The sequence below is a fragment of the Mytilus edulis genome, chromosome 4 (assembly GCF_963676685.1).
Source record: "Mytilus edulis chromosome 4, xbMytEdul2.2, whole genome shotgun sequence".
NCBI lineage: Eukaryota > Metazoa > Mollusca > Bivalvia > Mytilida > Mytilidae > Mytilus > Mytilus edulis.
This window is the reverse complement of record NC_092347.1, coordinates 28,062,417-28,076,375: the sequence shown is the minus strand read 5'-3', so window position 1 is coordinate 28,076,375 and position 13,959 is coordinate 28,062,417.

Here is a 13,959-nt window from a genome sequence, read left to right as displayed (position 1 = left end):
AAGTTGGCAAATCAATACCACCGCTAAAAATAACAACAGACGGAGTCGAAAAACTCTTGAAGAATATAAAGCCATTTAAAGCCATTGGGCCAGACAATTTACCAAACATTGTCTTGAAAAACTGCTGTAAACAACTAGCACCTGGGCTGCGACACATCTTCAAGCAATCCATAAACTCTGGCACTCTACCTACTAATTGGGTAAATGCAAATATCACTCCTGTATTTAAAAAAAGAAATATAAACACACCAGAGAACTATAGACCGGTTTCTCTTACCTGCGTTACCTGCAAGCTGCTTGAGCATGTTATATGTAAACACATCCTGACACACCTAGAAAGGAACAACATACTCGCATCTCTCTAGCATGGCTTCCGTTCAGGTTTCTCCTGTGAAACACAGCTTCTAACCATGATGAACAATTTATTCCAACTTCATGACAAAGGCCTGCAGACTGATATAGTAATACTAGATTTCTCTAAAGCCTTCGATACGGTCCCACACAAAAGACTGTTAGCCAAACTTGAAAGTTATGGTATTGATGGTCAAATACTAGATTGGCTCAACATGTTCCTGACACAACGATCTATGAGAGTCTTGGTAGATGGCAAAAATTCTGACTCGGTAGGTGTAGCATCAGGAGTACCTCAAGGCACGGTATTAGGACAGCTGCTGTTCTTATGCCACATTAATGACTTACCTGAAACTGTCAAATCTCAAGTCAGAGTATTCGCAGAAGATTGCCTTCTATATGGGAAAGTCCAAACACAACAGGACCACCAACTACTACAAAACAACCTTGTTCATTGGGAGAATGGGCCAAAAAATAGGGTATGAGATTTAATGCCAAAAAATGTTACCTGATGAGCGTCAACAACAAATCATCTCATTTTTATAAACTGGACAATCACATCCTGCAACAGGTGAGGTACAACAAAATCTGTATCTCCGTGTAATTATCTTAGATGATCTGAGGTGGGGCCCCACATCGCCAAAACCGTGAAAAAGGCCTATTCCACTCTAGGCTTCTTACGACGAAACCACCGCCACTGTCATAAGGATTGCAGGAAACAGGCGTATATAGGACTTATCCGGTCACTTCTAGAATATGCGTCCATAGTCTGGGACCCTTACTTAATCAAGGACACTAATGCACTTGAACGAGTACAGAGACAAGCAGTGCGTTTCATCAGTGGGGATTATAAAAGCAGAAAGGAAGGAAGTATAAGGAGACTTATGAATGAACTAAAACTTCCAACACTGGAAAACAGACGTCGTCACAGTAGACTAACTTTTCTCTACAAGGTGGCCGGGGAGTTGGTACCAGTTATACCACAAGACTCAGTATTAGTCAAAGAGAGACCAAACCAGGAACATATATGTTAGGTATACTGTTCCCAGACCAAACCGACAAATTAAATCAAAACAATTTAGGGACTATAAAACAACATACATTGTCATACCTGTCAACTGACCCGGATTCTGCGGGTGTGACCCGAGATTTTCACAATTCTGAGGGATCACCCGTATCACCCGCCGGGTCATTGAAATAACCCGGAAATTCCGAAAATGAACCGATTTCACCCGTATTTCTTAGCCTTGAGATTGATTTTCATAAGTAATATTCCTTTGAAATACCGGCAAATTCGTAATTCTTCCATGAACATGCAGTTCATCTAGCTATGTAAACTGTCAAATAAAGTGACCCATTAAGTGCATGGCTTCACTTGAAAGCTTTGGTGTCAAACACACTGTTGATTAACACCAATTACCTTAGCTTTAGGTCGTAAATAAATTGCCCTGTTGTTTTACAAAGATATTTCAACTAAGAGTTACTTCCCCTTATTTGTCACCATTCAAAATTATTCCTTATATTTACGTGAAAAAGATTAAATCATAATAATATAAAATTCAAATACATATTGAAAAATAACTTTTCATTATTTTTATACCTTTATACAATTTTTAAAAAAAAGTTGAAAATTATTTTTTACATTTATACTTCCTTTAACTGTATTACTATATTTTATCATAGTCTAATTTCCTTGTAAATTGAGAGATAAATGTTCATTCATGTAATACCTCTACATGGTGTGTTTAAAGGCTAGTAGACTCATTTTAAAAATACAGTTGAAAAATAAATTTTAGATGATGACAAAAGTGAAGGACATAAGACTGTGATACACAAGTTAATAAAAATCTTTAAAAGTGTAATGAAATAATAATAAATAAGATTTAAAATGACTTAACCAAGTGAACATGCATTGATGTTTTGGTATCTTTGATATACATTATAAGAAAATGTACCATAAATACTGAAATTCAGCTCGAAAAAGTTTGTACGCGTTATGACCTGAGATTTGATTCTTCAATGCAGGTCATGACCTGCATTTTCATCGTCACAGGTTGACAGGTATGCATTGTAGACAAATTTGCTCAAAACAACAGCCGGTGATTCAACTTCGGTGGCTCTCACAACGTTGGACCCGTTGCCACTGATGCCATATATATATACTGGGGATGGGTAGGAGGGGTCCTGATACCGAAATCCCGGGATTAAATACTAGAAATCCCGAGGTCCCGATATTAAATAAATTTAAATCCCGACATCCCGAAATTCGAAAAACGAATTCCCGGAACACGAAAGGGTCAATCCTGAAATCCCGAGCTTAAAAACATCCGATCCCGGAGGCCCGATAAAGGTCCTATCCCCCCTCTATACTGGCCCTTCAACGTATTTATTCAGATTCAGATTCAGATGGAATAATATTGTTTAAAATTATGTTTGTGGAATTGTGCAACTATTGTAAGTATTTTCTATGAGACTATGCCTTTACTTACACATCAGGAAACAAATCCATTCTATTCTCATTTTCAGAGTTTCAGCTTCTGGAAGATGAAAAGGCGGGAAAATAAAATGCTGGTTATTTCCCCTTTGCTAGAAAACGATAGAAAAGATTATTAATTTCGCGGTCCTACTAAAAAGCGCCCGGGAGCGCCCGGGAAAAGAAAAAGCGCAAGGGGAAGGAAAATTAGCGCCTGGAGAAGAAAATTAGCGCCCGGGAGATAATATTTTTTTATAACAATATTTTTTTTCCTTAAAAAATATTAAACTAATCATTGCTTGTTTTGTCCTTAATATAAATGGGGATATGTACGATGCTACATCTAAAGTGTTATTTCACTTTTACATTTTAGATTTCAAAATTGTATATAAGTATTAATAAATAAATATGAATAAGAGTATATAGAAGAATCATGAAAGACATTGTTCTCGATCAAAATGTATATTTTTTTATTTAAAAATAATCGGTGCCTGAGGTCTAATATTTTCGCCACTGCATAGTGAACACTTTTTTATACAGATACTATATCATTTTACAAAAATAAAAGTGCTTCAACATGTTCAATGGCTATGCTTAGGGGACGACCATTTGATATTCTGGGGGGGGGGGGGGGGGGGGGGCAGGTGGATTTGCTTTTGATCGGTTATTTATTTTTGTAAACTAAGAGGACAGATTATTCATTTTCTGCACTATTGAAGCAAGATTTTTCATTTTCATTAAAGCAAGGGACTGCATTTCACAACTATATTTATGATATTCGAAAACATACAAGTTTTAAATGATTTGTTTATTATAAATAATAAATGTATAGTCAAGTCATTGATATGTACCATTTTAATCAGAATTAATCATCATCATCTGCAGAAATGAATCTTTTATATTCCCAACTGCATATACATGTATTGTATACATACACAGTATTAAAGTTTGCCTCTTTTAAAAGTATTGGTTTAAAGGGTTATGGAGCCACTGAAGGCCCGAGAAGCTATAGAACAAATGATGCAAAATCATGCTTTCTGAGTGTTCCGAAGACCCTTTCATAATCTGAAAATGCAAGTTTTGTATTAATAACTTTTTGACAATATTTTGGTCTCAAAGCAAAATGTATAAATTCAGTGTAAGACTTAAGTTTGTAGGGACAACATCATAAGACCAATGTGAATGATACAGTAAAAAACAGTCTTTTATTATTAAAAAAAATAGGAAGTGTTTTACGATTTTTTTTGGGGAAAAGATGAATTTACGAAGAATCTGGTGCCATCTCGTACTTTCGATTAGACCTGCTGAGTTATTTATTTTCAATACATTGCCAGTCAGGTAATTTATTTTCAAACTACCACAGAACAAACCATTTATTTTTGTGATTATCATGGCTGAGTTATCTATTTTCAAAATCCTCCTGCCCCTCCCCCCCCCCCCCCAGAATATCAAATGGTCGTCCCCTTATCAGGGTTTTAATGCTTTAGACTTAAATTTAAACCAAACACCTGTGTTTTACCACCTTGTTTGAACTACGGTACATGTATAGTACTGCTTTTTTCATGTGCTGATTTATTATGTGTACCTCTTTTAATTTTAATTTTAATTAAATCAAGGATTTGTACTATACAAATCCTTGGTTGAATGAATAAGGTTTTATTGAAAGTTCTATATCTGAATATATAACATACATAAAACCCTAATTAAAAATGGTTTTTGCCGAAATAAAATATGTTGCGTATGCAGTTAATTCTAAAGCACCGTGACATTTAAGTATTACGTAAACGGGATGTTGCTTGGAGGCATCAAAATTAATGAAATATGAGCAGCTTTAAATTAACCTATAAAACAGTTATTGCAATGCAACACAATAATTGGTATAAAGGTAATTCAAACGCACACATTACAGTATTAAATGAATTGGTTGGAAGAATAAAAAAATACAATGACATATAAGCAAGTTAACACTATACTTTACATTTGTATTAATTTTGCTCTTATGACAAACATTTTAATTCCGTGTGAACTTATTTTTGGACTTGAATAATCCCTTATAAGTATTATAAGTTCCATTTTAATAAGTTCAAATCCTTCTACATCTGATGAACAAATGTGTAGCAGTAATCAAATTTTTCATCTACATTTTTTCAAGAAGTTCAACGTAACACTTACAAATTCGATTTCGTTCAAACTTTTTTTTAAAAAGGTTTATCAAACTGATCCCAACTTTTTTTTTAATAAGAACGTTTACAATGTTATTGTTGGGAAAACGAAATGCTTGTCCTTCATATCTACGCAATATCAAAATTGAGCTGCGTCGGATGGAAATCACGGGTGTCATTCGGTTTATCGAGAGAAATGGGCGTGAAAGAATATCTAACGGCGGTCAAGTATTGAGAGACGATCGTGAAAGTTCTGGTAACGGATCGTGAAAGGCATTTAAAGTACATTTTAGTTCAGAATCTTTGAAAAAATCGCTAAATTTTCAAAACGCGGAACAAATCCGAACAAAAAAATATGTCTGTCAAAATGGTATAACTTCTTCAACATAACTGTGAAAGAAGATAAAGAAAATATGAAGTACTTTTTGAAAAAACACAAAAGGCGCAATGCGTGTCTATGAAATTAATTACAAATAACACGCTTTGTGTACCTATAATGGTCATATTTCAGAATATCATGATATATTTGAAATTTAATCTTTGGTCTATCTGATAGTACAGTAAAATTAAAGTATGTTCTTCCATTAAAAGCGTTAATTTGTTTATGAAAACCTTGAATTTCTTAAATTTCCATCAAACTTGATCGTGAAAGATCAGGCAACGTATTGTTTCGATCGTGAAAGAAAATGCGTGACCAGACTTTATACTAGTAATCAGAAATCAGTATTTCTTTTACCATTTAATAAATCTGCAAGTGGTTGAAGCCTGTAACTATTTTTATAAGGATGAACATTAAAGCTATTATCTTTTTTTTCTATTCAACACTTAACCTCGAAAGTTAAAAAAACCCAACTAATAACGTGTCTAAATAAGTGTGAACGATTCAGCTCTTTGAATCGGTCTAGTGCACTTCACGCACACAAACACTAGTTAGCCAATAATATGGATATGCAACGTTTAAACCAAAATGTTATCAATCAAACAAAAAATCATCGCAAAAACAGCACATTTCATGTGTAATATTGGATTGAACGATAACCAACATTTTGTGCAACAGAACTTTTTAAGTTCTTTATAAACAACGCAGACAAGGATTGATTTAACTTTATAGTACATATTATAGAATACCATCGCAAATGCTGTAATGTCTTGGTTGCTTTACTTATGATAGTATATTTGTTGAACGTCTATAATATAAAGGGTTTTACTAGAAGTGTCAAATGCGCTTAAGATTATCAATGTTTCATAAAAAAGGTCAAGGTCAGATGAACTATGCCATACAGATCTCTACAAATATCCCGTACACCAAATTAATGTGTTCCGATCTTTACAGTGCCTTAGAAACTGACAAATGTAAAAGTTGTGCTTGGCCAATTAATTCGAAACATAAGGTCAAAAGTATATGAACCCTGACCGACAGCCAGACATAGACATCTTTCTATCATTTAATAAATCAAACAAAATTGAAGTCATCATGGTCATATAAGAAACATGAAGACAGACATGTACACCATACACGAAACATATTGTCGCTATTGCATACATGTATATATTCAAAAGGCCAAACAACATAAAACAAACATTGCCGAATGATGCATGATAATGAGTTCAATGTTAGTTGAAACCTTGCACAAGTCGAAAATATACACCTTACAATCATAACAACAGACAGTTAACAAATATCAATCATCATTTAAAGGAAGAATAATGTGAACGTCTTCGTAGCATCAGATCTTTCACGATCCTTTTCACGATCTTCAAAAATGCGGTACGTGATCTTTCACGATCCAAAAAATCAATTTTGTGTGAATAGTTCTTTATTAACCAAGTTTCAGATTATATTTATACAAAATAACTATGAGAACTGTTTAATTAATTCAAATACAATGCCCTTATTTTGATAAAGGTAGTTTATCCAGTCGAATTTGTGAAAAAATCGTGTTTGTTTACATTTTTTATGTCATTGAAATGTCGAGAAGCAATCTGCCTTTTGTCGTTTTGTAATAACTGTGTACTTTTGAAACTGGATATTCTGACATACTGATCATAATGTTGAACCATTTTGACAGACAGTTTTATTTTGTCGTAAATGTGTCTGTGTAATTAATTAAATTAGAATATTTACTGACCTTTCATATGTCTTCTCGATTAAATTTCTTTCACGATCCGTTACCAGAACTTTCACGATCGTCTCTCAATACTTGACCGCCGTTAGATATTCTTTCACGCCCATTTCTCTCGATAAACCGAATGACACCCGTGATTATGCAAGAATATCAACACATCTGTTAACTCAATTCGGGTTGAAAAAATCTCTTTGCAAAGTCTGTAACTTTTTGAAAGTTGAGGCAATATAAGAACCAAAAAAAAAACAACAGACCAATATTCATCTTTTATTTCGGTTATGAATGTTCCAATATCAATGAACGTTTTAGCAATGTGCATGTTACATTGTATACGTGTACTTGCATAATGGCGATCTCTATCCAACATAGCTACAATTACACTGCACCTTCACATTTTAAATATTACAGCTACCACAATGTCATGGCGACTTACTTCATTTGTATCCAAATTGCATGGTTAATGTTCAATCCATTCATATTCGGTAATTTTTTTCCATCTGTCATATTTATTTAACAGGGAATTGGAGACAGTATTCAAGGTTTTGACAACTTTGTGTTTTACGTTTGTCTAACAGAACAAGTAAGGAAGAGAATATTTTCTACAATTCGATGCAAAAAGTTTGATACTGCACAGCTAGACTGTGTTTGTGTTCTCGGAGACTGGTCCTTCACATTCCAGGATTGGAACCGTCCAAACAGAGAACTGTAATAATTCCATAAGACCACAATAAATGCATGTGCAGTAAATGTTGAGTAAACAAAGAAACTATAGTGATCCTCCTCATGGGTTTTTTGATTATGTGATTACTTGGTCGATTTTATAGTGATTACTTGATTACCAGACAAAGTTCATGATTATTTGATTACTTGATGATCTAGGAGTGTATTTCTGATTATTTGATTATCTTGTTTTAAAAAATAATTGATGATTATGTAATTATATTAGTTAACAATTTGTGAATATGTGATTACTTGGACATCCCAATGAGGTGCCTCACTAGTTATCATTCCCATCGATTAAATCCTAATTGTCTTTTATGCGTATTGTAATAAGGTGCAAAGTTATAAGCGACACCGTACAACATCAGCGGAATAAATATTGTTAGAAGTAGAAAACTCCACTCTAGGATGATAGTTGTATATGACAAATAATAGCCTACTTGACGGGTATACTTCTCTGGAATCCCGTTGACATTATAATACAACATCACAGCACCTGAAAAACAAAGTGCTCAGTTGTGTAAATAAGAGTAGCAAAATATTTTTAGTTAATTTTGAATAACGTTCTTTCTTTAGAATATAGGCTTTTTACAAATGTTCAATGTACTTACATGATCCTAACCACCAAAACAAAATACAAAAATGTTCCTGGGTCTACTTTGGACGACTCATTTATACAACCACCAACTCTTACTTTCCAGTTAAGAACAAGAACAGGGAAGACAAACACCGATAGAACCCTGTCCGTGATTAAGTAAATGTTGGTTAGTATGTCTGATCTGCACGACAAATAATTGTACGCTCCTACAAATACAAATACATGAAATTAATAATTTTAAATAAACATTAAATTAAGCAATGTAACTCTACTTGCAATTATAATTAGACTAATGTATGCATAATTTATACATGTGTGTAGGAAAATGTTCAATATGGATGGATGCGAGTATATAGTATGGGTATATCGGATGTGTTTTCTATGGTATCATCACTAAAGATGAGTTACATAAGCAAGTAGTATAAATAATCGACGAAATACTCCATATTTTTTTTACAAGTGTGGACACATATCAGTGTGGATAGTATGTTAGGATGTTTGACAGTGTTTTCTGACAAAAAGTTTTTTTCTGGTTTTTCCCCATAGGGTTCTATGTTGAACTGCTGTTAATATTACTAGTATGCTGATCATATATATTTAGATATAATAGTTCATTGTAAAATATAGAATTTGTTCTTTATGTATAATTTATTCACAGCGCGTTGATTGTAAGCGACAATCGAATCGTGCTACCAAGTAAGGCCAAGGACTTCAGCCAATCATAATAGTTAGTAGTTGGAAACATTATTATTATGAAACATTTTGAAAGATAGATTTATTAAAAAAATATTACCTGCACTCACGAGGAACATTCCAAATATAACATAGGAGCCAACAAAAATGATGTCATCAAAACGACAACCTACAAGGATAAAAAGTAGTGTTTGAAGAATTGAAGAAAGATACAGTGCAAGAGCGGATCAATTAAAAGTTTCAACCACCCGTCAATATACTCCCTTCAACAAACACATAAAACATATGATAAGTTACAATTGTTCGTCAATGGATATCACTCGTCAAGTTACAATCATTTGCCAAAAGACTCCTTCAAATATTTATCAAGAGAGTAATTATATCGGTGTGATAAATGAACTAACTTACAGCTGAAATAATTATGTCTAAGTGCTCCACCAAATTTAATTCTAAATTCTGCAAATTTATTGGATCATTCCAAGCTTGTATATAATGTTGTGTAGAAATCTTGTGACATTAAACCGTCCATTCGTTTGATAGTAGATGGTATTTCTTTGACTCTCCCACAAACTTCGATACTGCCTGTATAGTTAAGAACAGTTACACCACCAATATGACATACCGAATTAGACTATTTTACCGGGGTTTGTAATAACATGAGCAACTTGATGGGTGCCACATGTGGAGCAGGATCTGCTTACCTTTCTGGAGCACATGAGATCACCCAAAGTTTTTGGCCGGGTTCGTGTTGCTTAGTCTAGTTTTTTTTGTTGTGTCTTGTGTACTATTATTTGACTGTTAGTCTTTTATTTTGTAGCAATTGTGTTGTTACTTTATTTTCGATCTATGAGTTTGACTGTCCCTCTGGTATCTTTCGCCCCTCTTTGACAAAACAATATACAGACTGAACAACACGAACCCTTAAAAAAGGGTAATTTAGCGAATTTTCATAAACAAACATGTTTCTTGAAATAATGTCATATCTAGCAAATATTTGAATTTCATGCTTTTCATGCTTACCTTGTTCATGAATTGCTACAACCTCACTTGGCACCTTTTTTAGAACTGGTTTTAATTTTTCAGTTCCATCAAATAAATCACCGAAAGTAGGAAATCCAAATAGTGGTGTAATCGGTTGTTTTGGACATTTATAGAGGTATTTTTCTAGTAAGATCAACATTCCTCTCTGAAGGACGAGGAAGATCATATGTTGTATTTGGTAGACCACTATCTAAAATAACCAGAGCTTCATTATTGAAGTGAATGAATTTCATGTTTATATGGGCTACATTTTTCATTCATATTTAAAAGATTATCAAATAAATTTCGATCTCATCCACTGCTCAACCTATTGACAAATGATCACAAATTGGACTGTCCAAAATCGGAATCCTCATCGGATAGCAGCACGTATGGGATTGAAAGTAAAACGTAAAATTGAAGCTTAAAAACTTAGTTAGGACAAAATATAATACACCCACACCCGCAAGAAAAGAATAATACCTTCAGATTCCACACTTCCTCCAATACCTGTTCTGAAACTACAACTCTTCTCTCTTGTTTTTATGTAATACACTGTTGAAATATAAGGTCCAGATTTCTCCATATTTTCATGTATTATAAAACATTGTATACTGATTTTAAAACCGGCTTTTCTACTTTTTTACAAAATGTTGTTGAACAAGATAATAAAACACCTCATTGCTTTCATTGATAATAAACATCTATAACAATACATTTATTATAAAGCAACGTAAGATTGCTGGGTTAACTTCTTTTTTAAATTGACAATACTACTTGTATTGCATTGAAACTGGATTAAAACAAAAAAGCTATACTGAACTGGCAACGATTTCGAATGGTTGGGAAATCGGATATAGGGAGTTAACTTTGGATTTCCAAATGAAAAATATATAATTTATAGGCATTTCCTTTCCATATACCGAAGTACTGGCTACTGTGCTGGTGATACCCTCGGGGACATGTCTCTGAAAAGTATTTCAAAAATGTCAAGTTTTGAAAACAGTTCATTTATAATAATGACCATATCAATGTGCAGCACGTCATTGATGAAAACTCCAAAACATTTTATTGACACACACGGCTTAGTCCAGTAGTCAGTACTTCTGTGTTGACAATAATTATCATTGATATGGTCATTATTATAAATGAACTGTTTTCAAAACTTGACATTTTTGAAATACTTTTCAGAGACATGTATACTTGGAGATGCACTAAGCAAAATGTTTCACCTTACTTGAAGTTCAGAATATCATACAATATTTATATAAAGATGTACCGGTAATTACAATGCAGTCGCCAAGTTCACGTGAATCCTTTGTCAGTGACTTTTACACATCTGGTGCAAGAAAATTGGTACCGTTAATTTTATTACTACCACTGGGTCGATGCCTCTGCTGGTGGACTATCAGTCCCCGAGGGTATCACCAGCACAGTAGCCAGTACTTCGGTACTTGCATGAAAATACGGATTTTTTTTGTGTTATTAAAATTTGCTGTTACAAAATATAAGAAATTAAGATAAATTAAGGAATGTATCTCCCTCGTGCAAAGCTCTGATTCCTTTCACAGATTTGGCTATACTTTTTGGACCTTTTGGATTATAGCTCTTCATCTTTTATATAAGTTTTGGATTTCAAATATTTTGGCCACGAGCATCACCGAAGAGACATGTATTGTCGAAATGCGCATCTGGTGCAAGAAAATTGGTACCGTTAATTTTATTACTACCACTGGGTCGATGCCTCTGCTGGTGGACTATCAGTCCCCGAGGGTATCACCAGCCCAGTAGCCAGTACTTCGGTACTGGCATGAAAATACGGATTTTTTTGTGTTATTAAAATTTGCTGTTACAAAATATTAGAAATTAATATAAATTAAGGAATGTACATCTCCCTCGTGCAAAGCTCTGATTCCTTTCACGGATTTGGCTATACTTTTTGGACCTTTTGGATTATAGTTATTCATCTTTTATATAAGTTTTGGATTTCAAATATTTTGGCCACGAGCATCACTGAAGAGACATGTATTGTCGAAATGCGCATCTGGTGCAAGAAAATTGGTACCGTTAATTTTATTACACAGGTAGTGTTTCTTTATATTGAAAAAAAAACCACTCAACGGTAATGTGGCAGTGACAGCTTTCAGTTTTAAAATGGACCCCTTTGCATGAAATAAACCATTTCTGGTTCAGATTGTCCATATAGTGACAAAGATCTAGTGGTTTCTGAAGAGACAATATTTTGAAAATAATTTAGACAAATGAAAACAATTGATTGCAATAGTCCACATAGTAAAACGTATGAAAAGACATATGGTGATATTTACTTATGTTATCCTGTAATTTTTTTTAGACTTGTTCGTTGCACAGCACCTTTACCATGAACCTGTCAGGGGGCATATTAATTTATCTCTGTCCGTCCGATATGGATACAATGTTTGTCTGGTTATCTCCTCCTCCAGTTTTGGAGGTACAACTTTAATATTTTGTAGGATGTTCATATTTTTTTTGGTTACTAGCTGCATAAAGAGATTATAGTTTCTCTTGCTATCTCCTCTTTGTTACATCATCATACATAGTGTTAAAATTATAATTTCCTATGGTCAGGTGGGGGCAACTGTTATGTTGCTCATGTATGAACAAATCCAGTGATAAGTCTAATTTGGTGAATTGATTTTGGTCATGATGACTTTTTGTAGGTCTTATATCTTGCTGATTTTCTTCAGTTACTACAGTTTTTGCCAAAACATAAATCAACTGTTAACACAAGAGATATTTCTGACGTTTTTTTTAATTTTTATAGTATTATGCAAATATTACAATTAAAATGTCAATATCTGATCAAATTTGTAAACTCTGTAAAAGTTTTGAAGTCAATGAACCATGATAAGAGGTTGGGGCCACATAATCTCCATAGAAAAGAGTCTTCATACCAAATATAATTGACTTAAAATTAGTGCTTTATCTTAAAGTGATATAATCAAACTTAAACATGTATTCTAAGCAAAAGATTTTAAGTTTATAGACTATGACAGTAAGGGCAGAACCAAACAATCTCCATGGAAATAAGACGTGCCCATGAAAATGCAACTACATACTAAATGTCTTTTACTTATGTTTCCTCCTAATCTGACCTGAATCACAAACTAATACATGTGAAGTAAGCAAAAGCTTTGAAGTCAATACACCATGACTGAGGGGTTGGGTGAAATAATCTCTATGGAAATGAGATGTGTCATTGCATACAATTGGACAATATCTTGAATAACCAATGGTGATTCCCTATAAACTGATCTAGTCACAAAATACATTGTTGACTCTGCCTCCCCTGGAAACAGCATACCTTCATTTTTCCTTTTCAATGGTGGCAGACAAAAACTTCTTTAGGAATCAACTGAAAATTTCCATCATGGTAACATTATTTGTAGATCATGCTTACCAGTAATTGATCATTTTTGTTGTTTGAAGTTTCTATCTTTTTTTTATAGCTAAAAGTGCAAAAATTAGGTAAAAACTAGAGGCTGTCACAACGACAGCAAACCGGATTTATTAACATTTATTTGTGTCCTGGCAATATCACAAGAACCATAACTGATGAACGGTGAAAGTGAAAATCGTCAATATCAGATTTGACCTCCATTTTGTCATCAGTATCAACATATTAAAATTTGAAAGAGCTTAGGTTGAATGGTTCATGAGTAAATGCAACAACATGAATGGAAACACCATTTTTTTTATCTTTCAAGACCCATAACTCCTGAAAGGTAAAAGTCAAAATCGACATTATTGAACTTGACCTCCATTTTGTCATCAGTA